General features: G+C 39.6%; 1 protein-coding gene across 5 annotated transcripts in view; it reads right to left on the bottom strand.

Annotated features, from left to right (window-relative positions):
• Nucleotides 1-14,558, bottom strand: part of DENND4C (DENN domain containing 4C) — a 74,623-nt gene extending 60,065 nt beyond the window's left edge. For 4 of the 5 annotated variants that reach the window (XR_011137775.1, XM_068927408.1, XM_068927409.1 and 1 more), the window contains exon 1: nt 14,363-14,555. The gene's annotated coding sequence lies outside the window, so the exon portion shown is untranslated. Of the gene's footprint in view, nt 1-14,362 lie in introns of all 5 variants that reach the window. The other variant, XM_068927411.1, reaches the window with a different exon arrangement.
• Between the last annotated feature and the right edge of the window lie 6,445 nt (nt 14,559-21,003).

Genomic DNA, 21,003 nt, shown 5'->3' with positions numbered 1-21,003 from the left:
ATTTAAACACAACGGCCAAAGGACTGGAACAAGTATTGCATGTAAAGTTTGTACACTACTATAAATACTATTTTTTAGAACTTCACGGTGCTGGAAATGTATCAACTGTAATGCTTTCTTTCATTTTTCTTTTTTAACTATTTCCTAGTTGTATTCCACAATTACAGAAGCATACAATGAAGGCAGTTCTCACTATTAACTATATTCAAGAAATCAGAAATTGCTTTGTTCTAATTGCTGAAGATATTGTTTTTCTTGAACTGATTTCAAAATGTGAAAGCTAGTATCTGACACTTCAAAAAGCAAAGAGATACACGTTCATGAATCATACTTGGTAAGGAAAACTTGTTTTAGACAGTATTTTTAAACGCAAAATATAGGTATGATCCCAGCACACAAACATACCCACACAAACTTAAATGTAAGCAACATACACAAAGACAGTCAATAATATAGAATAAGCATAACCAGAATATACTAGAGCATACACACAGGGTTCCCAAATAAGCTTGTGCTCCCGCTGCTTGTCTAATCACAAATACCTTCACTATTATAGTTCACATCTGTATGCTTGTTCATATTGTAACCATTTTTAAGCAAGCCCATTTCTATTTAGACAGGTGTGCAACTCCAGCTAGCGTAACACATTTCAGTTTGGAGCACTTGGAAGCGCAGAAATTAAACCTTGCATACGCAGCACAGATGATTCAGAACTACTGCAGAATGTAAAATGATAAGCTAGAATGTTCAAGAAAGTGTTAGATGAGTTCGGTGAACCAAGGAGGTTATCAAACATTTAAGATGTCATTACCAACACATGCTAAGGAAGTTACATAATTATGTCTATATACAGGTTCTAGAAAGCACCTTTTACTATGTATAAGAATATACCACGTCTATTAACAATTAAAGATAAAGTAAGGTGGTGTTACCCCAAGCATATCGTGAACACTGAACAGGATTTAAAGAGAAAAATGCAGAAAAAAAGTAATCCACAGATTATTAGCCACCAATAATCAACAAGAAAGAAAAATAATTCCTAGATCCGCACTTCAGGATTTTTTTTTTTTAAATTTGGAATGCATGTTACACTGCCCTCAGTTATGAAAGGAAACAACAGTTGCAGTCATAGTTGCATTAAAAAAAAAAGAAACAACCCTAAGCTGCAAAAATAACTTCACAAAAATGCAGTATCTAAGTTCTACCTGCCTTAACACAACCAGCTGTGAAACAAGAATGGTTGGACGTCACCCGTGCCTGGGTCTGAACATGCACATATGCAAATACAGGACCATTCCTTTGTAATGCTTTTCAAGGAAACATTTGAGAAATCAAGTAGGTTACAAGCTACAAGATGATTATCTTACAGATGTCTATGATACTGTGCAAAAAATCAACTTAAGGACAAGGTGAAAGATATAAGCATGTCAGTTATATTTAATTCAATACTCTTATACTGTGGCTTTCATCAGTTAATGAAACAAGAACTCCATCCAGAAAACAAGTTGTATCAAGGCCTGGTACTGTAAATAAACTGTGTAAGTTTCCAACAATTCAGCCATCAGACACAAAAAGCCACATTCAAAGAAACACTTTTGATTCTGTACTAGTTCTGTGTACCAGATCTTTTTCTGATAGCATCCATACTAGACAAAAAATGAATGTAATCAATTTAGTCGGAAAGTTTTCAAAAGTCCTTCAAAGAGGCCAGGGCGTTACTACAGGGAGAAAGCAGAAAAGATAACATCAAACCACCTCAGGTAAGAAATCCCCACAGAAGCACAAGCACCAAGCCGAAGAACAACTAGGTGAAACAATTTTCTTTTTTCCCTACTTGGACATAAAACACTTTTAGCACCCCATTTGAGGTGAAGGTGAATGTTTGTGAATTACTTCCGCTTTAAGCTCCTGAAATGTCAAAGACAGACCTATAGCTAATGTCGAAAACTAAACTGTATTTTTAAATTTGATGAAACATGAAAACCTATCAAATTAGTGGTTATAATTAAAAATCAAAGACTAAAGGCTAACAAAGCTCATGAAGAAACCGAGAAAGATTGTTTATTAAAGCAGCCATTTTCTTCCCAAGAAGTTAAAACTTTTCAGAACTGTTTTAGAAATTAAAAAAGTAGACTAATTTAAAATAATTTTGCCTCTAACAGAATGTAATCATGTTCTCCATTATCCTGAATTTTCACTTCATTTTGTATGCTTCCCTCCCTCCCCCCAGTGTACAATTATAATTTTTACTTAAGCAACCCAAAGAAAAGAAGAGAGGAAATTAGTCCCAAAGTATTTAATAAGTCAGAATTATTCACAGAAGATACAAAAGTAAAGTACTAATTTAATCCAAGAGTCTATCTCAGGAAACAGAACTGTACTTTTAATCAGATTTTTCCAAATTATCAGAAAATTCAGTTATTGCTGCTGCAAAAAGTGAGGCAATAATGCAATGGCATAAATGCTTGCATCAAACCCAATAAAAGCTTCAGATGCAAAGTTCTGCAGTAGTGGTTTGAACAGCTATTTATGCACTACAACTGACTGAAAATATCACTAGATTAACAGACTCTGTGAGCCAGGATGCTCAGGAGTGTGAAAACGCCTCTCAAATCCTAGAAAGAGAAAGCAGTGTAGGGAACTAAAATTTGCTCCAGTCTCTCCTATCTCTACCACACAGCTCATGTTTTTATACTGTATTCTGAAGCGACCTACAGAGACTAGAGGAGAAGCAGCTGGAAACAATGAAGGAACGTTTGGTACCAGCAAATGAAGTTCTACCACCAAAGAGAGAAAATAGAAATGAGAAAGATGTGAGAAGGGAAGAATGATAATCAACAAGCAGTTCAGCTATATTTATTTATTCAGTAAGCCAGTTTCATCTTATTTCATTAGTGTCGTACCCAAACTGTTCTTTCATATGACAAAAGATGACAATTACTTTCAGGGACTGAAAAGAAAACGGCCCAAAAGCTTAAAAGAGTACTCAGAGCAGGAGAAGTACTTGATAGAATGCACTTACTGCCTCAGTCTCAAATTTTAAATGTTAGCTGGGATCACTATTATGTAATGGGTGAAACATCTGCAGCCCTGGAAACATTCTTTGTTGGACAACTCTTTCTGTAATTGGAAACTACTGGAGTAAAGCCAAATATAGTAGCCAGAAACAAAAATAAAACAGTAAAGAAAAAGTCAACAGATAATAGTCCAGTAGTTAAACGTCCTCTGGGAGTCTAAATCTCTGAAGTTATTTTTTGGTGTTATCTGGTGCTGGACTTTGGAGTGAGAGGGGCTGCACCCTGCTTTAATTTTGAGAGGATGAAGTGAAAGGGGAAGGAAAAAAAAAGTTTAATTTCAAATTCACCTGAAATGTTACTCAAAGTAAACGGCACACATTTGAGGTAAGACTTTTCTTTCTTGATGTTCTCTCTACTAAGTATTGAATTGGTTAGGTATTAGCATTGAAACTACGCTGTCAGAATCTCTAACGACACATTTGTCAGATCACAGAATCAGTGCTTCAGTTTCATTTCTGTTAGCAGTCTGCGATACAATCAACCATATGCTTCTTGAAACTTCATGCTAAGAAGGCTTCCCCAACTTCAGAGCAGATTCTCACTAGTTTAAGGAAGCATTATTTTCCCAATTCATATCTTTTTATGAATAAAGCTGCAGGAAGGTGTAGATCATCATTCTTCTCTATGGATCTCTCCACTGAGAACTCTAGCACTCCAAAAACAAGCTGCTTTCTCTGCTCTTTCAGAGCTTCATAGCCCATCCCCACACTACCAAACACCCTTCCCGGTTACCAAGAGGATGATTCATTTTCATTTGGCCTGTGTCTCCAGCCTGAAATCAATGGGTTGTATAACAGCATTTTCATTCTTTCTCCTCTGCTTTAAAACTTGGAAGGAGATTATTAACATTTCAGAAGTCTGTCTTGTAATCATCCTGCCAGTTTCCCATTAAGAAACTCTCCTTTGCCAAGACGCTTTAAAAAGTCTATTCAAACCACACACTTGATAGCGGTTAGAAAGTTCACGTTCTTTGTCGTATGTATCTTTTATCTTATGCTTCAGCACTAAGAAGTTTAGAGGAGGAACTATCTTTTGTTCTCTGTGGAGCAACAGACAGAGAGATCTTGCTATGCAGCACTGTTACAGTGAAGGCTTGCATTAGCACATCTGCAGCAAATGCAGTAAGAGTATAGGGCAGGCCTGAAAGTAATTCCTCTGCATCAGTCTCTTCATGGGTCACCTCACTATGAGGTGAATACAGAAAGACAAACCAAGTGTAAAAAGTTTAGTCAGGCATACAGTGCCTGACAACTTAGGCCTTCAACTTTCGGACGCCTTCTCTGTATTGTTAAACGTTTTACTAAAGCTTCCTGAAGACAAGCCCCTGCTCAGTATTTAAGCTATTCTTTCTATTCCTAGATAAAGGACAAAGACATGTATCATAGTAATCTAAAAGAGTGCAGTATTGGTCAATGATTGCCTCCCATGTCTAACTCCTTTAGATCAACAACATTTTTAAGAATAGTCACAAGAGAAGCCATGCACCTACTGCAGACCCGTGAGAATTCCACAGGTTAAAACAAAAACGGACCATCAAGCCACCTAACTGCTATTAAAGATATATTAATATCAAAAGTAGGGGAAAGGAAAAGCCTTCCCAAATACAAGTCATGAACTAGAATGTGTGAGAAATAACACATGTAACGCGATTCAAACACTTCATTATGACTACAACTCTTGCTCCACGGTAAATACAAAAAGCATTGCTTAAGTCCGTACTGACAAAGGTCATTTTTATCTACATATAAGAAAATCCTGTCATTCTATGGAAAATCTGGTTTGTGTTTTATCTTGTTTTTATGTTAAAATAGTTTCATCCACTTGTGAGACAACCTGAACATTTAATTTTTTACTACAAAACACAGACAACTCTCCTTCCTTTCAGAATTCTACCAGATATTAAAGAAATGCATGTTTACATCCCTTGAAAGCCCTAGGGAAATCAGTCCTCGCTGCTTGCTTTTGCTCACTTATCTTCCAGAATGTATATTCAATGAACAGAGTATCTGAGTCCATCAAAGGCTATATTCCCGTCTTCTGCATGTCTTCTGCATGTATGCCAAATGTGAGATCGTAAGAGTATGAGAAGGACATTATACTGTATCTACTTCTGAAGAAAAACAAAACATCATGAAAACAAAGACTATATTGGAAAGAGGATAACCCTCACAGAGACAAATGTTTTGGTAACTATGTTTCTCAAGCAATAAAGCCAAAAGCTGCTAAGGCACAGCAAGCCCAAGATTTTCTGTATCAGCTAGTCTTAATCGTTCCCCAGATGGGAAGTAACTATGATGTCTGATATTGCACGAATTTTGACTATTCTCATAATATTATCATCTAACCCTCAAAATATCCATACTGTATTTACTTTAACCTTTGGTGTGCTGCTCAGACAAAACATTTAAAGGAAATTTGACTTTCTGGGATCAAGCGAACAGATTTGAAACAGTAAAAGAAGTATCCAAGTCAGCTTACTATTAAGAACGTACCAGCTTAGTTAAAGACACACACTGAGCAGGGAAGAAAAGCTCATCTTTTCAAGAGTTTCAACCACCATTACTAGCAATGTCAAACACGTTTGTCTAAAAATATGGAGAAACACTCCTCCAGAGAACCTAAAACTTACGTACGGTAGAATTTGGAAAGCAAAGTTGAATGTTAAGTCAAATTTTCTATTGTGCAAAGAGAAAGCAATGCAAAAAGTGAACTGGATTTACTTTTTAACACTGTTGTGCCCCTTAGATTATTACCACCTTTATTATTTGCAAAATCCATTTTTGTCATAATGTAAGTCATGCACTTGTCGTTCTGTTTAAAATATTCTTCATGGGTGTTGATACTGATTATTGATTACTTTATATTAATATAGCTAATACTGGTTTAGTAACACACATCAGAAGTGAAAGAAAATATCTCCCCTCAGAAATCTATGTTCTTTCTCACAGCAGGCTATGTGACTGTTGTGGACATAATTCACAGCTCCCAGTACTACTATTTCTAGTTTAACCATCTAGGAATGGATGGATTTGATTTACTTAGCAGACTGATCTCCATTTTTTCCATACTGTTTAGAAATTCAGCCAGGAATCCCTTTCCAAGGTTTGTTTCCAAACAAATTGCACAACAGCACAGCCCCAGAACTGTACCCTATGCCCAGTAGCGGGGACATGATACAACATATGTGACACTTAGCATTCATTTCTTTGCTCAAGGCGGACTGGAATTCACATTTCCCGCTTTGCAAGAAAGAGTAAGTGCCGTCATGATCTGCTACCGGGTACACTGTAGGGGAATATCCTCATTCTCCTGCACTGATGCCGTTCCATTGTACAGTTACTTGCCTCCTCCCAGACCCAGTAGTGTTAAGTAAGAACAGTGAGGTAGCCACACCATTTACCTACTAGGTGAGCCACGAGCAAGCACTTCAGTCCCTGCTCCAAGGAAGGCGCATCACTGGGTCTGTAACCCAGTTTTAATGCTTTCTACTGATGCATTTTTTTTTCTTCTTCTGTCATATGTTTGCAGGACTAGGGCAGCACCAAGGCTCAATACAGACAAGACGATACAAGATATCGTTGCACTTACCAGCCTGGACAACTCAAAAGCAAAGTATTTCAAGTCAGAAATCTAATCCATTCTCCCCTCCCCCTTCTTAAGGAAGTCAGCAAACATAACAGAATTGTGACAGTTCTTCAAGGATTAAAAAAAGCTCAGTAGGATACCTAAAAGCTAGCAGCAAAACCTGAAACCAACTTTTTATTCTGCAACTTGGAAAAACTTTCTGCTAACAAGAAAGATATTTACTGTTGAACAAAGTATTTTGCTGAACACCATAGCCTTTGCTTAAAAAAACAAAGCCAAAAAGATTTCTGGAAGTATATCCACTAAGCTGGTCTTAAATATTGATATGGTAGGTCACATTTCAAGCCTGAACGGTGTTTTAGCTGCGATATAAACACCACAGTGCTATAAAAGAATTTTGACTTCTATAAACCAAGTATGCATGTCAGTTAAGGAAAATAAAGAATTTTTTTTTTTTTTTGGAAGTACAGAGATAATTAGGCACTTGAAACTCAAAGCACAGTTTCCTTCCTCAGATTGTGCATCATCGGTTTATTAATATACCTAGGAAAATAGCTGGATGTTAGAGGAGTGATTTACAAATAAGATTTTTTTTTTTTTAAACCGAATCAGTTCAGAAAACGAAGAAGGAAAGGTTTTGAGATTAACAACGCATATACCATACATCTGAAATCCATTTGAAGAAAGGAGGAAAACTATATATTTAAAAACAAAAACAAAAAAACAGCTTTATGTGACAGTATTTGTTCTGTTTTCTTCAAATTAAACTGAACTGTTGCATTCTTATCATTACATTTGTGGCGAATGACTCATCATAACCCAAAGGAACTTAAGGCTTTCACATCTAATCGTCTTACAGGACAGTGCACAACAGAAGTTAGAAGTAGAATGGCAACAAAGTGTACATCAGTTTGAAATGACACTGCCTATTCAAGAATGCATGAGTCATGCTGTGCATTTTTTGAAAGGTAAAATTTCTATTCGGTCTACCCATTCCTGAGCAAAATCCTCTCTCACTTCTCAAGCACATTGTATATTCACTTTATTCCTACAAGAATTTTATCACCACAGCTAGGAATGCACAAAAAAATACTCTTCACAGAGGTACAGATATGCCGGTAAAAGCCCAAGTGCAGACATGACTTTGCTGAGTCTGTTCTGTTTATGACTAAGTTGTGGAGGTATAAAAACCCACAACTCTGCTCATGTAGCCTGTTAGCACAGAAAGCACTAGTGATATGCTCCTCCTGTTTTATTCAAGGAGCAAAAAAAAAAAAAAAACCCTCTCCTACACAGGGAGAACTGCTACTGAAACCCTAAGGCAGGGGGAAAAAAAAAGGGCTAAATAAAGGTGTATCCCCAAAGCTATGCAAGAATTTACAGTCAGAAGAAACTTCTGCATGTTCTCAAATATTTCACTGAGGCGCCTAACTTCACTTCAAGAGCCAAGTAAACATTATGCAAGTGATATGTAGACTTGCTTTTTCTAATTTCATTAAAAACAGACAAAAATAAAGTTCGGAAGTTCTCCCTTTTATGTCCTGCTTAACCTTTAATATGCAGAACTTTGAGCAAATCTGGATGTCACCTGTAAGACAAATATTTGCATCAGTGATTTTTTTTTCCAAAAATTTGATCATGATTTCATCAACAAACCACATCCATACATAACAGTACTTCATGATTTACAAAGCTTACAAGAAAAAGATTTGCATTCATCCTCCTGACACATCCAAATTTTGTTAGTTGATCTTTGTGGGATCTGTTCAGAAAGAAAAATTTAACCTCATGTGGTTAGTTTTCCTAGGCTCCTTGGACAGGAAGTGGAAAAAGGAGTTTCAGAGGATAACTCAGAGCACCTAAATTTAAGCTCTCACCAGAAATCATCCCCTAAGAAATAAGTGAGGGATCGCAGGAAGAGAAGAGAGCCCCAAAAGATGGGCCTCCACAGCCTAAATTAACTACACTGAATTACCACACTAAATTAACTACCCTCTTCAGTGACACCTTCAGTGGTCTCAGAGGCCTAGCAAGTGTAAGTAGTGCATGCTTTACAAGCACTAAACTTTTCCTCAGGCTATTCATATCCTTGATATGATTTTCTTTGGTGATCATGTAGCTTTCTTAGCTTTTTTTTTTTTTTTAAATGATTGACTTGAAGGAAATCTGCAAAAGATGCTGCTTATGACTTCAAAAAAAAAAAAAAACCCTCACTCAGTTTACTCAGTGTATTTGATTTCATATTAACTTCAAAGAGTAATTTTCTGTCACTTGCATCTAGATACCCAGCAGTTTATATTCTCATTAGGGTCACTCAGGACTTAAAACACTACTGTGGGAGTCTCAAAGCAGCAAGAATACAAGGGGCAGGACTAAATCATTCCATAATCTAGGTAAACCGCCGCTGTTAGCTTTCAGCAATACCTGGTTGATCAACTGTTGAAAGCTGGCCCCACCTGCTTTAAGATTATGCAATAGTCCCATTCAGTGACTAGAGTGACTGAATAACCTGCTGCTATGACTCAGCAGTTTGCCTTAGATTTCCTCTCTATAACTTTATCTTAAATTCAGCGTTTTACCCTGTAAAAATATCAGCGCTTATAAGCATACAGCTATGCATGCCTCGATTTCTTGTTTCTTCCTGAAGTGTTAGGTGCTTGAACATACCGTTCTTCATATGAATCATCCTAGCTAGCTCTCACTAGTTATTGTACTTCTTTGTCTCAACTGCAGCCACCGTCTTAATCCTAACTACTAGTGAACTTAACTATTCACTGCATATAAATATTTCCCCCTGTTGATTTATTGATTGTTATTCTCCATTCTGGAAGCAAAAGGATATCGTTTACTCATTATACAGATGCGGTTAGAGGATATCTTACTCACAAGACTTGTACCTGTGCTAGGTTTATCTGGGAGAGATTGTAGTTTCTTCCCGAAATTAAAAAATAAAAATAAAAATAAAAAGAGAGAGCTGCAGCCATGCTATGTGACACCAGAACAGCAGCACTGGGATGCCCAACAAGCAGGAAAAAAATGAAGCCTTTCACCATGCACACAATGCCTCATTAGGAAAGACGTGGAAAGAGGAAGAGGAGCACTGAAGAACATACAGTGGCTGGACTTTAGTTAAAGCATTACAGATCAAAGGTTGTAATTAATTAGAAAAGCAAAAGCTATCACTTAAATGTTTAGGACCTTGGAGATAGCAAGAACATAAGGCTGACTGCCTCTCTTGTGAAAAATAGCTAAGTTTCGTAGCAGAACTGCAGTTTATTCACCGCCACAAAACACTTCCATTTTAAGAGGAAGAAAGCTTCTACTATTTTGGAGGCTTGCAATTGTAAACTCAGCTTTTGGAGCCAGAGCTGAACAGCTTAATTTGCAAGTCAATTCCTGATTTACACTATTTTTAATGTCTTTTAGACAGAAAAAAGACAGGCTTTTTGGTTGATGCATGAAAAGCATCAAGTCCCTTTAGTGAGTTTTTCTGAGAGTAAAGGAAGGAAATCAGAGTTTCACAAAATGTGAATATGAAAGCAGAGTAAGGCAAAACTGGCTGGCTGCATTGGCTAAAGTGAAGTAAATGGAACGCTTAATGACATGCTGACCAATTGCAGACAAGAAATTATAGGTATATTTTCACTGCTCTATGTAGCAGTAGCTCTGAGTTTGCTGCTCTTAAAAAAAAGTGAAAGTGAGAAGTCACATGAATAAACAGAGAACATCATTACAACTTTTGCTGTTTTGAAAACTTTCAAGTTTCACTACGTGCTGCCAAAAGAAATAGTAAATATCAGGACCACATTTATACCCTTGAAAAAACTGTAAAGAGCAAGAAAGAGAATACAGTGAGATGCTAACCAAGATGCATTTTTTTGCTCTACTCCAATCACTAATGCATTACCTAGGGTAAGTGCATTCTTAAAAACTTTAGAAGAAGCAAATCCGTATTGTGACAGATGTAGTCACAAGGATAACTAAACAGGAAACAGTCACACACCACAAGAACCTCAAACGATCTTCATGAAGCTAACTCACTTAGCTTCTAATAACTATTTGCACAGAGGTCAAAGTTATGAACCTTTATCTCCACAGATCTGCAGAAACAAATCACTGGTATTATCATCACTGGAGCGGAGTACTGTCAATAACACTATTTTATCTTTCATCTAACAGGAAAGAAGCAGCAGCGTATCTGAAGGCAACACACTACGTTCAGTATCAGACTTGGACAAAGGGATGATTCTGGCAGCACGTTAGAACCTGCAAAGTAGATCAAGGCCCAAAGACTTCAGTTTACAGCCTCAAAGAAGCTCTGTGAGAGAAAATAAGGTCTCATGGAAGACAGTGCAGCTCGGAAGGTAAACTGACTCTCATTTTACAAATTTGAATAAGCACTAATGAACAACCAGCTGGTGAGTCACATGGGAAGCAATTTAATAACAAGATTACGTTCCCCATAAAATATTTTAGAGTTTCCCTACCCCAAGTTCTTCATCATCCTAAATACTATCCAAACATATTGAACAGTATTCAAGAAAATGGTATTCTGAAGATAGATAATCCATTCTTCAGGATGATAACAAACACCAGGAGTTTAAAAAAAAAAAAAAAAAAAAAAAAGAGGCATCCCAAAGGAATCCCAAGACAGATTTTTAAGTGAAAGCTACCTCTAAACCCAAAGACGCTAAAGATGTTAGACTGAGGAGGTCACAACCTTTTTTAGGGGAGTGTTCATTCAGAACGCTAAGTTAGTCAAAAAATGAGATACCGCTACATAAGACCAATGACCACCAAGCATGCTAAATAATTTTTACACAAGGAAAAAAGGACAGCTCTCTGCCTATGGCTATCATTGAAATCTATCCAAAAGCTGAATAAGAGACCCGATCTTACATAAAAGTCAAAAAGACTATCTTAGCTTCTTGTTACAACTTGGCCAATAACACCTTTCCTACCTCCTTTTCTGAAACTATTCATTTACTATTTTTAAGCAAACACAGATGTGTGTGTCAAGGCTAAGCCTAGAATTTGGTTGTCCAGAAAAAAAAAGGTTTTTTTGTTAAAATAAAAAAGCATATCAGGATTGTATTCCAAATCTACTATTTCCACTGTTCAAAAACAGACCTTAGAAAGAATTAAGTTTAAAAAGATACCATTCTGAGCACTGTATTTTCAGAATACATGGCTCTGCTACTCCAAATGGGAATTCATACAATCTTTGTCAGAATGATGATCCATATCACTATTTGGATATCCCAGTTCTGCTCGAGTTAAACAGTCAGCAGAGAAGGAAACATTAATTCCTAAGAAATTATCAAAAAGTTGCTTCAAAGCAATTCCAGACTTAATCTTTGATGATTCAGACACTCCAACGAAAACACCATGCAAGATACAGTCCAAGAAGAAAAACAGCCAGAGATCCCATTAGATTTATTTTGTGCTGTTGAGAGCCCAAGCTTAACTTAAAAAAGAGCTGTCAAATTTAATATTACACTTATCCACAGGCATTTAAGAAATTTCCATCTTACTTTTTCCAACAAATTCAATTTTTGAAATTTTAAATAGTATTAAGTGTGTATGTGTACTAGCAACCTTTTTTAAACACAAAAATCTTAAGTCATGTAGTCTGCCCAATATTTACATTCTGGTTTCTGCCACACTGGTTTCATTGCACTGCTCAAGACAGACAGACACATTATTAGCATTTCATATTAATGGAATAGTAAAGAGCAGCCAGAGAATTAAAATAAATAAATAAATAAACAAGACTTACAGTCACATTTCTTTGTTTCACACATTTGAAACATACAGGCTAGTCTGGTTAGTTACTTAAGATTGCTCGTTACTGCTCTTCATAACAAAACCCACAAACAAAAAATGTTTCAAGAGCATTTTCCAAATAGGTATGAAGCAATTTGCATTCTATCACTTCTTCCCCCTCTAGAAAACAGAGAATTTACTCCCTCAGCTTTGAACATGCTACCTTAGTAAAAGGTTTTGCATCACTTTTACAATTTTATGTTTAGTAGATATAAGAAAACACTCAATAAAAGTCATTAAAAGGAAATTATTATCTTTTTATTAGCATGCAAAAGTGAGGACTCAAATTTAGCTTGGTCAAAACATCACAGTAAGCCAAGGAAATACAACAAATATCGGGGAAAAAAAATCCCCCAGAAGCCACACCAACCAGGCTCAGAGAAAAAAAGAAAGTCAGGAGATCAGGCATCCCGTTTGTTTACGAATAAAGCCTCCTACAAGAGATCTGAAAGTTTAGCCTCAGGCATTAAATTTGGAATCAGTTCACTACCAATTATTTCAAGTACAACAGTCCATGTCTGAAATATGCTTGATTAATCATTCCTAGCAGCAAAAGAAGGGAAAGTTATACCAAAAATATCTTTACAGAACAGCCATTTCATCTAGATTTAATATAATTTTGCATTCTTTCCAATACTGTAGCATCAACAATATCTTAAGTTCTGCTTGCACATTCAGGAAGATAATGATGTTTGTTATTAACTGCACAGCTGATCGGTTTATATCCTATTTAAAACTTTTGACAGGAAGGCACTAATATATCAACAGACCCTGTTGCTACACAGTAGTCCCCAGATTATCTGGTCACTATCAGATAACCCTGGATGATGGTACAGACCGACTGGCAGTCATGGCTCTAGCGATTTTTTTTTTTTTTAAATCTGCAGAACTAATTTACTAATTTGGAGGTTATATAAAGTCTTACTGACATAATCAGCTTCCAAAACACAGCATGACTATTAGTAATGGTGCCTTCATCATCGGGCCGGGGGGGGAGGAGGAGAAGAACAGCTCTTCAAGCATCCTTCTAACACCCCTGACATTGCTCTTCACAGCCTACATTTCAATACAGGAGCAAACGCTGGCAGTTCAGATACGCTAGTATTGCACTACAGCAGCAATGGGTACGTTACAGAAACAGCACAGTAAGTGCCTGGGGCTCTCCTTGCTACCTAAGCACTACTGAAGGGCTTTCACTGCCTCGTTTCAAGCAAAGGTTAAATCCACTGACGTAGGAGTCTAGGGGCGGAGCTAGCACACGAAAAGGGAGAAAAATGGAGAAATAAATGCAGGAGCTGCCCAGCGACTCACCTGCAGCGCCTGCCACCTGCGCCCCGCTCCCTCAGCCGCCCTTCCTCCACAGCTAACCCCCCCACCCGCCGGGCGACAGCCAGCACACGGCGATCGCCAGACACCAGAAGACCCAGAGAAAGCAAAACACACCCAGTCGGAACAGCTGCGACGAACAGGAGCACGGAATTTAGAAATAATAAATAATAATAAAGAAAGGAGAAAACACCTCCGCCCTCCCCACCCTGCGCAGCGTGGTGCAACGACTAACGCCAGCGAGGACCGCGACTAGGCAGCTGCGCTGGGGAAGGGAAGGAAGGAGGAGAAACACGAGCCCTTCCCGGGGACTAACTCGGCGCCAGGGGAACACCCTACACGTCCTTCCCTCTCCGGCGGAGAGGCAAATTTCCTCCGGAGGTGGAAGGGGGAAGGGAAGGCGGCGGTGCCCCCATCCTCCCCGCTGAAGTGTCAGCTTCCTGCCGCGCCCCGAGCAGGGGGGCGGTGGAAGAGGGACGCGGCGCCAGGTCCCACTCCGCTCCCCGCCTGTCAGGCCCCCTCCCTCCCTCCCTCCCCCGCCCGCTCACCTGCCGTCGCCGTCGCCCGCTCGCCGACGGCGGAGCCGGCCGACAGCCACCACCGGGCGCCCCCGGCCCGCCCCAACGATCGCGGCGCTGCCGCCCGGCGACTTCTGCCTGCGCCTGAGGAGCAGCCGGACCCGCCGCCGCCCCCGTTCAGGAGGAAGCAGCCACCATGTTACTTTCTCCCCCGCACAACGCCTACAGGCGGCTCCAGGACCCGCCCCGAAGGAGGCGGCGGCGGCGGCGGCCGGGGCAGGAGAGCGCCGCGCTGCGGCCAGGGGGCGCCCGAGCGCAACGGCGGCGGGGAGCCGTTGGTGGCGTCACAGAGGGCGGCGGCGCGGCGCCGGGCCGTTGGGCGCCGGCCGTTGGGCGCTGCCCGGCGCCCACCTGCGCGCGGCCGGGCCGGCGGGGGGAGCGGGTGCGTCGGGGGACAGGGCGGCCCGGGGGGGGGGGTCCCTGGAGACAGGCGGCGGCAGGGCGGGAGCCGCCAGTGGCGGATCGTTGGGGTCCGGCTCACCGGGTTGGGGGTGGTCGTTTACCCTGGGTGGGTCTTCTTGGGGATCAGCGAGTGGTCGCTTTGTCCCAGGAAATAAATGACGGGGGAGGCGGTAAGCTGTTTTAGCCATGTAGGTGATTCTCGAATGGTGCTGAGCCCATTCTGTGGAAGGTAGGAAGATGTCTGGTGTGAACAGGTCAGCAGGGACAAGCCCGGGCCCTGGGGAGGGCGGGAGGGAATTTCATAGCTGTGAGGTCTCCCTTAGTGAGCAGGGGCCTGCCAGGGGATCTCCCACCCCTGTGCCCTGCAGGCCGCGGCGTGACCTCGCACAGTCCCCCCTGCTGATGGCGGGATGCTCTCTCTCTTGGCAGAGTGATTATTTGATCACCTTCCTGGACAAACGAGTAGCAGATAGAAGATGGTGTAGCACTGTCGGCAGGAGCGGGTAGGTGCCTACTGATGTGCCGCACGCCAAGGATTTTCAAGCGCTGCGCTGCAGCTCCTGCCCTGGAGCCTTCCTGATGAGATAAATCAGAATTGTCCTGCCTCGTGCAACAAGTCACAGGGCTATATCATACAGGAGAACTGATACTTGAAAGGGGGACGGTTTCTGTTGCAGAAAATCGTTATTTGGGAAGTGCATAAGCTACTGTTTTTAAGCTAACATATACTCTACTAACAATGGCTATTTTTAAAGTTTAACGTTCACATCCAGCCCACAGGATAAATCATTATCTGAGCTGCAAAGCAATGAATGTTTCAGTAAGCTTTCTTGATTTCACACTTACGACACACTGCGGGATAGGCTTTCAGAGCTTAGGATCTTACAAGTCTAAGAGTATTTCTACAACAACCTAGTCAAGCAAACTTTGAATTCATCCATTAAGACACTAAGGCTTAATGCTGTTATCCGTGCTGATATTTGCCATCAGACACTAAAAATCTGTTCTTAGAACCACATTTGCAGTGTTGTTTGAACATTGGTGCAGAGTACTGTAATTATGTGCTGAATAAATACAGTACAGTTAATGTACTTCTGTAATTTTAACAGGTTTTAGCATTAATATTTCAAATATTTCAACTATATTTCAAATATTTCAAAAGGAGAAGTGTAAGAGGTCAAAAATAAATATTTATTTCATTTTACTTTAAAGCTCTTGGGTCTTTTCAGTTAAGGACTAAGCCTTGTTTTGTTACTATTACTGTGCAACATGTCAGTGCCAAATTTACTGGACAGTTTATTGAAGACCTATTGAAAGATTAGGGTGTGATACTCTAAGTCTTGTTCATCCATACAGACTTCAAGAGATTTCACTCAACCAGTGCAAACAAGGAGTAATTTCACACCAGTAGTATTACTTATGTCTGAAAATAGAGAACAGCGGGAACTGATCAAAGACCACAGTTTACACTGGCAAGTTTCCTAAGATCTATCCACCTTTAATGAGTGCATCTGTATTGGAGACTTCATGTGGAGTTATGAGAGAGAGCTCTCAGCGAGGAAAGGCTCCTTCTTCCCTCTGGCCATATATTTCTGTCCCCTCACACCAGCTCTGACAGCCACAAGACCTTCCATTAAACTAGTTCAATTCACTAACCCATCAGAAGCTCAAGAGTTTTTTGACGAATTAGTTTTCTTCAGTATTTGTGAGTTGAATATGCCCACAGGAAAACCCTAACAAACACCAGAACTGGCGTTAGGTAAAGGCAGACAGCTGTGGAAAGGAAAAATGAGATGACCATCCTTTTGGTAGCAGTGAGCCCCTGTATTGCTCAAGCCATCTCCTGTGAAGTTTGCCCTACCCAAGGGAGAAATGAAGGCCAAAAAAAAGGAAGCTAATTTATTGGACCTCTCTGATCCAGAGAGGTACACTACACTCCTTGCAGTTAAGAGAATGATTTTTCGGAAATATCAAGAGTGTCTTGATGCATTCTGCCCTTATTCTTTATCCTTTTAGCAACAGCAGATAATCCAAGCATCAATGATTTTTTTGTTCAAAAAATGCTACTCCAGTTGCGTGCACCTGCCAGACAGCTGCTGACTTATGCTGAGAGCCTATAATGTAAGAATCTGACATCATAGCAAATCATTCAGTTTCATTTCATTCTGAATAGCACAAAAACCTCTATTCAATATAGGTTCAGGCAATTTTTAAGAACTGTCATGACATTAATTTGTTGTCGGTGGAAGCCCTTGTATTTTAGCCTCATTGGAGCAAATGCTACGTTTACTCTGGCTGTTTCTGGCATGCACAAGTGAAGATTCGTGCGGAAAGAGTCTATGATAAACTTGCTTTGAGTCCCTTGGGAATAAAAATACCTTATCTTTACAGAACCCTGACTGACCACCTGACAATTTCTTCCTCTCAGGCCTCATAGGAAGACTTTGTTCCTTAGTGCTGTAATTGTCTCCACAGTCCTATGAATTGTGGATGTGATACCAGAGACCACTTGATCTTACCTGGCATTTAGAACTGGCATATGTAATAGGAGTTTTGTCCAGAAGGTGGATAGGGAAAATAAATGAAGGTATGGTTGCCTGCTGTCCCAAGCAGTTCTGCCAGTTGAGGTCTGTTCAAAAAAAGCTTTAAGCAACTCTGTCACTATAGCACACGGAAGTTCCTGATCATTGTTTACTTGGAATAACTGTATACGACAGAAAGTGCTGAGTCCAAGTGTTTCATCTCGTTGTACAACTGGTTATGATTTTGCAGCATTCCACTTGGATTGTATGATATGGAGTGGAAACCAAATATTTGCGTGCTCGTTCTGGCTTTAATCATTTAATCAGTAGCATACAGAGACATGATGAACATACATAGCTTCAGCTTAAAACGTTTATATCTGCTTCACTACAATTAAAAATGTTACTGTAATTGACAACTCTGTATCAGGAAACCTATCTCTCTGAAAACCAACATTTTGTCTGAAAGTGTCAGAGTTTTAATCCAATCATCTAAATTTCCTCCAATTGTTACTGTATTGTAAGATCAAACCCTAGTTAAACAGGTTATTCTTGCTGGAGAGGTCTTTATAAATAACAGCAAGGGAGCAGAAGGATCCCTTTCTTCATACAGTCTTCTTACGCTCTTAACGTGCTGGCCCAAACTCAGGAATATTTTGAAAATACTGATTTAGAAAATCAAGTTATCTTGATCTTCTTTGCAAAAAGGGGCAGGATTTTTTAAGATGTTTATGCACCAGAGGCTTTCTCTCTTCATTTTTTGGACACATTATGTTCTCTTTCCTTTTAAAAGCTCTAGGTTACAGTCTTTCTGTCTCCAGCTTAGAAGATCATGATTCTTAGAACGGCTTTTAAAATGCTTATGATTCCCATGAGCATTATTGCTTATATGAATTGTCAGTAACTGAAAAAGATAGGTTCCTGTTTCAACTGAAAAGAATTGAGCATAGTACCTTGCGGTTTTGAAAACAGGGTTTCAAATAAGCACAAGATTCTTCCAGCATCTATTTCTGCTAGGAATCTCCATTGCGCTATCTTCACTGTTAGCCTTTGCTTTGTTTTTTTAGCCTGTTCATGGATTAACGGTTACCCAGCTGTCACTTCCCTCTGAACTGAATGTTCCATATACTGTGTGCAGAGGTGAACTGTTTAACCTGAGCTAGTGAAACACAAAAAGGACGGTGGTTTTCAAAGTACACTCTGATTTATGATTTCTGTGATGTAAGATTGCTCAGATTAATTAATCCTACACTAATAGGAATACCCCCGAATGTAATTTTTTTTTTAAGAGTTTGGGTCAGTTTATGCTGACTTGCTGTGCTGCTTACCTATCTAACCTGTCTTATGACCTCTAGATAACGATGTATTGTTGGAAATGTTTAGTAATCTTCCTTATTTTGAGACATATACAAGAAACCAGTTTTCTTGGACCCAATTCAGAGGCTTAAAGGCTGAAGTTCTGATAGCCTTAAATCTTCACTGTTTTTGTAGAATAGTCATCAAGGATAACTATATTTGTTCCATTTGGACTCTTGTAATGCAAAGACAATTAAAACTAAAAGACCGTGAACTTAATTTCATTTCTCTTACACGTGTAGTTGTGTTATATAATGTGTAACAGATACATAAAATAACAGTCAAATTAAGGAGAATTTCCTAGTGATTCATAATAACAAGATGCTGATAGTCTGTGGCAGAAGCGGTTGTCAGTCCTTGGGGAGTACTGTTTTGCCAAGATAACTATTGATATTTTATAGTGAAAAGACAATGTTAGAAAAAATCAATCTATACTTTGGTTTAGAGACTTTATGTTTTCAGGTAAATATACTGAAAATACCTGGAGGAGATGTTGTACAGAGAGACTGAAATAGCCTGCTCTGTTTATCAAAAGACCAGGAGGTGACTGGATTAGAGTGAATAAGTACCCTCACAAAGAGTTAATAGGGCTTTTTACTTTATGAAATAATGGCTAAAATATAATACCATACAAGTTTAACTGAGAAATAAGGCATAGTTTCCTTACTGTAAAATAATAACCAGTAGAACCCACTGAAATCTGGTAAATACTTAATTTCTGGCTGCTTCTCTGGAAGGGGTTGTTTACTCCTGTAGTCTAAAGAAGGTTATATGAGGTGATGGTTTCTTTTGACTTCAATATCTATGAGTAATCTTGACATTTGGCCCTGTTTTTTAAAAACAGACCTGACCCAACTCACCTTTTATTGGTCCAGTGAGGACTGATTGGAAGTGCATAACCCAAAGCAAAATTCATTTAATGTTTTATCTATCCTCAACAACAGCATAAAAGGTAGATGTGGAAAGCTTTGTAAATATTAACAGCAAATTCTTTGTTAAGTCTCACAGATACTATTGGAAATGGGTACGCTCCTAGAAAACTGGAAAAAGGAACTAGGGTCAAGTAAACAAACTAGATCACTATTTTGCTGTTTTCATTTAAGGGTTAAAGGAGCAGCAGCTCCTACACTCGGGAAGTGCAGAATGGAAGTATGGGAACAGGGAAGTGGCTGGGGGCTAGAGCTGTTGTAAGGGTGTTCTAGCATGAACGGAGACTTCTGGGAGCTACGCTGCATCAGTTACTCCTCCCTGAGACTGAGTTTTTTCCTCTCTGAGAGTTAACCACAAATCTTTACTGCTTAACTGCAGCCATCCCACAGCTTTTCTGTCCTCTGAGCCTACCCCTCCTTTTGTTGATTCTTCCTTGGTGCATCCCCTGAACTATTCTGAGCAACAGTCATGAGGCCTCAGCCTTCCCACTCTGCAAGATTACAGATGAGGAGAAAGCTTCCTATTAAGCAGTTCTCATGCTAGGATTTTCATCTACATGCTAATGAAAACTATATTTAAAATATCTGCAGGCACAGGTGTATTAAAGCAATCTGAGACCTGTTGACTCAGTTTGTGATTCCACTAAAACTCAATTTAAGAGTCACAGGCAAATCCCCAGTTCCTAGTTTTCTTACTTTCTCCTTTATGCTGGTTTGTGTCTTTGTGCAGTGAATAAAGCCAGGCAACTAACATTTAACAAAAAAAAAAAAAAAGGCAAGTTTAGTTTTGAGTTGGACCAGTCCTGTGGCTGCACAAATGCTTTTACTAGCAAAAGAAAGGCAGCAGCGAGGGCAGAAGCATTCCTTTCACAGGCTGCTTGAAGAGTCCATCAGAAACCACCTCTCAAAATACTTGATTGCATACTCTTAGCAGATCTAGTTACTATGGAAGCAGATAAGTACTGTCTACAGCAGGTAGAGCTGTCTCATCCGGACAGTTCACACCTCTGTAAAATAGTTTAAAAGCCTAAAAGGTGGAATGACTTAGAAGCCAAGTCCACTGTTGCTATTTTAATCCTGGAAGTGCATACCTGAGATCCTTTGCTCAAGGGGAAAAATAATCAGTCAGTGAAAATAGTGGAGTTTGATCTTTTGTTCCGGCACCTATGTAAATACATCAGATGGGTGTGTATGCAGGGGTGTTTTTTTTGTTTTTGTTTTTAAGTCCTTTCACGATTCCTCTCCTGTTTACTGTGGTGCTTTACAGGGAAAAGGGCAGCAGGTCAGATGTGAGGGGAATAGGTTGCATACAGAAGCTGCATTGTGTGTAGAAGTGAGTTTGATTCTGTTGGAGAGTCCTAGAGTACAGAAGTAATTCTCTTTAGGGCCCCCGCTGGTAAAC

The sequence above is a fragment of the Struthio camelus genome, chromosome Z, assembly GCF_040807025.1.
Source record: "Struthio camelus isolate bStrCam1 chromosome Z, bStrCam1.hap1, whole genome shotgun sequence".
NCBI lineage: Eukaryota > Metazoa > Chordata > Aves > Struthioniformes > Struthionidae > Struthio > Struthio camelus.
This window is presented reverse-complemented; position numbering and strand designations above follow the sequence as displayed.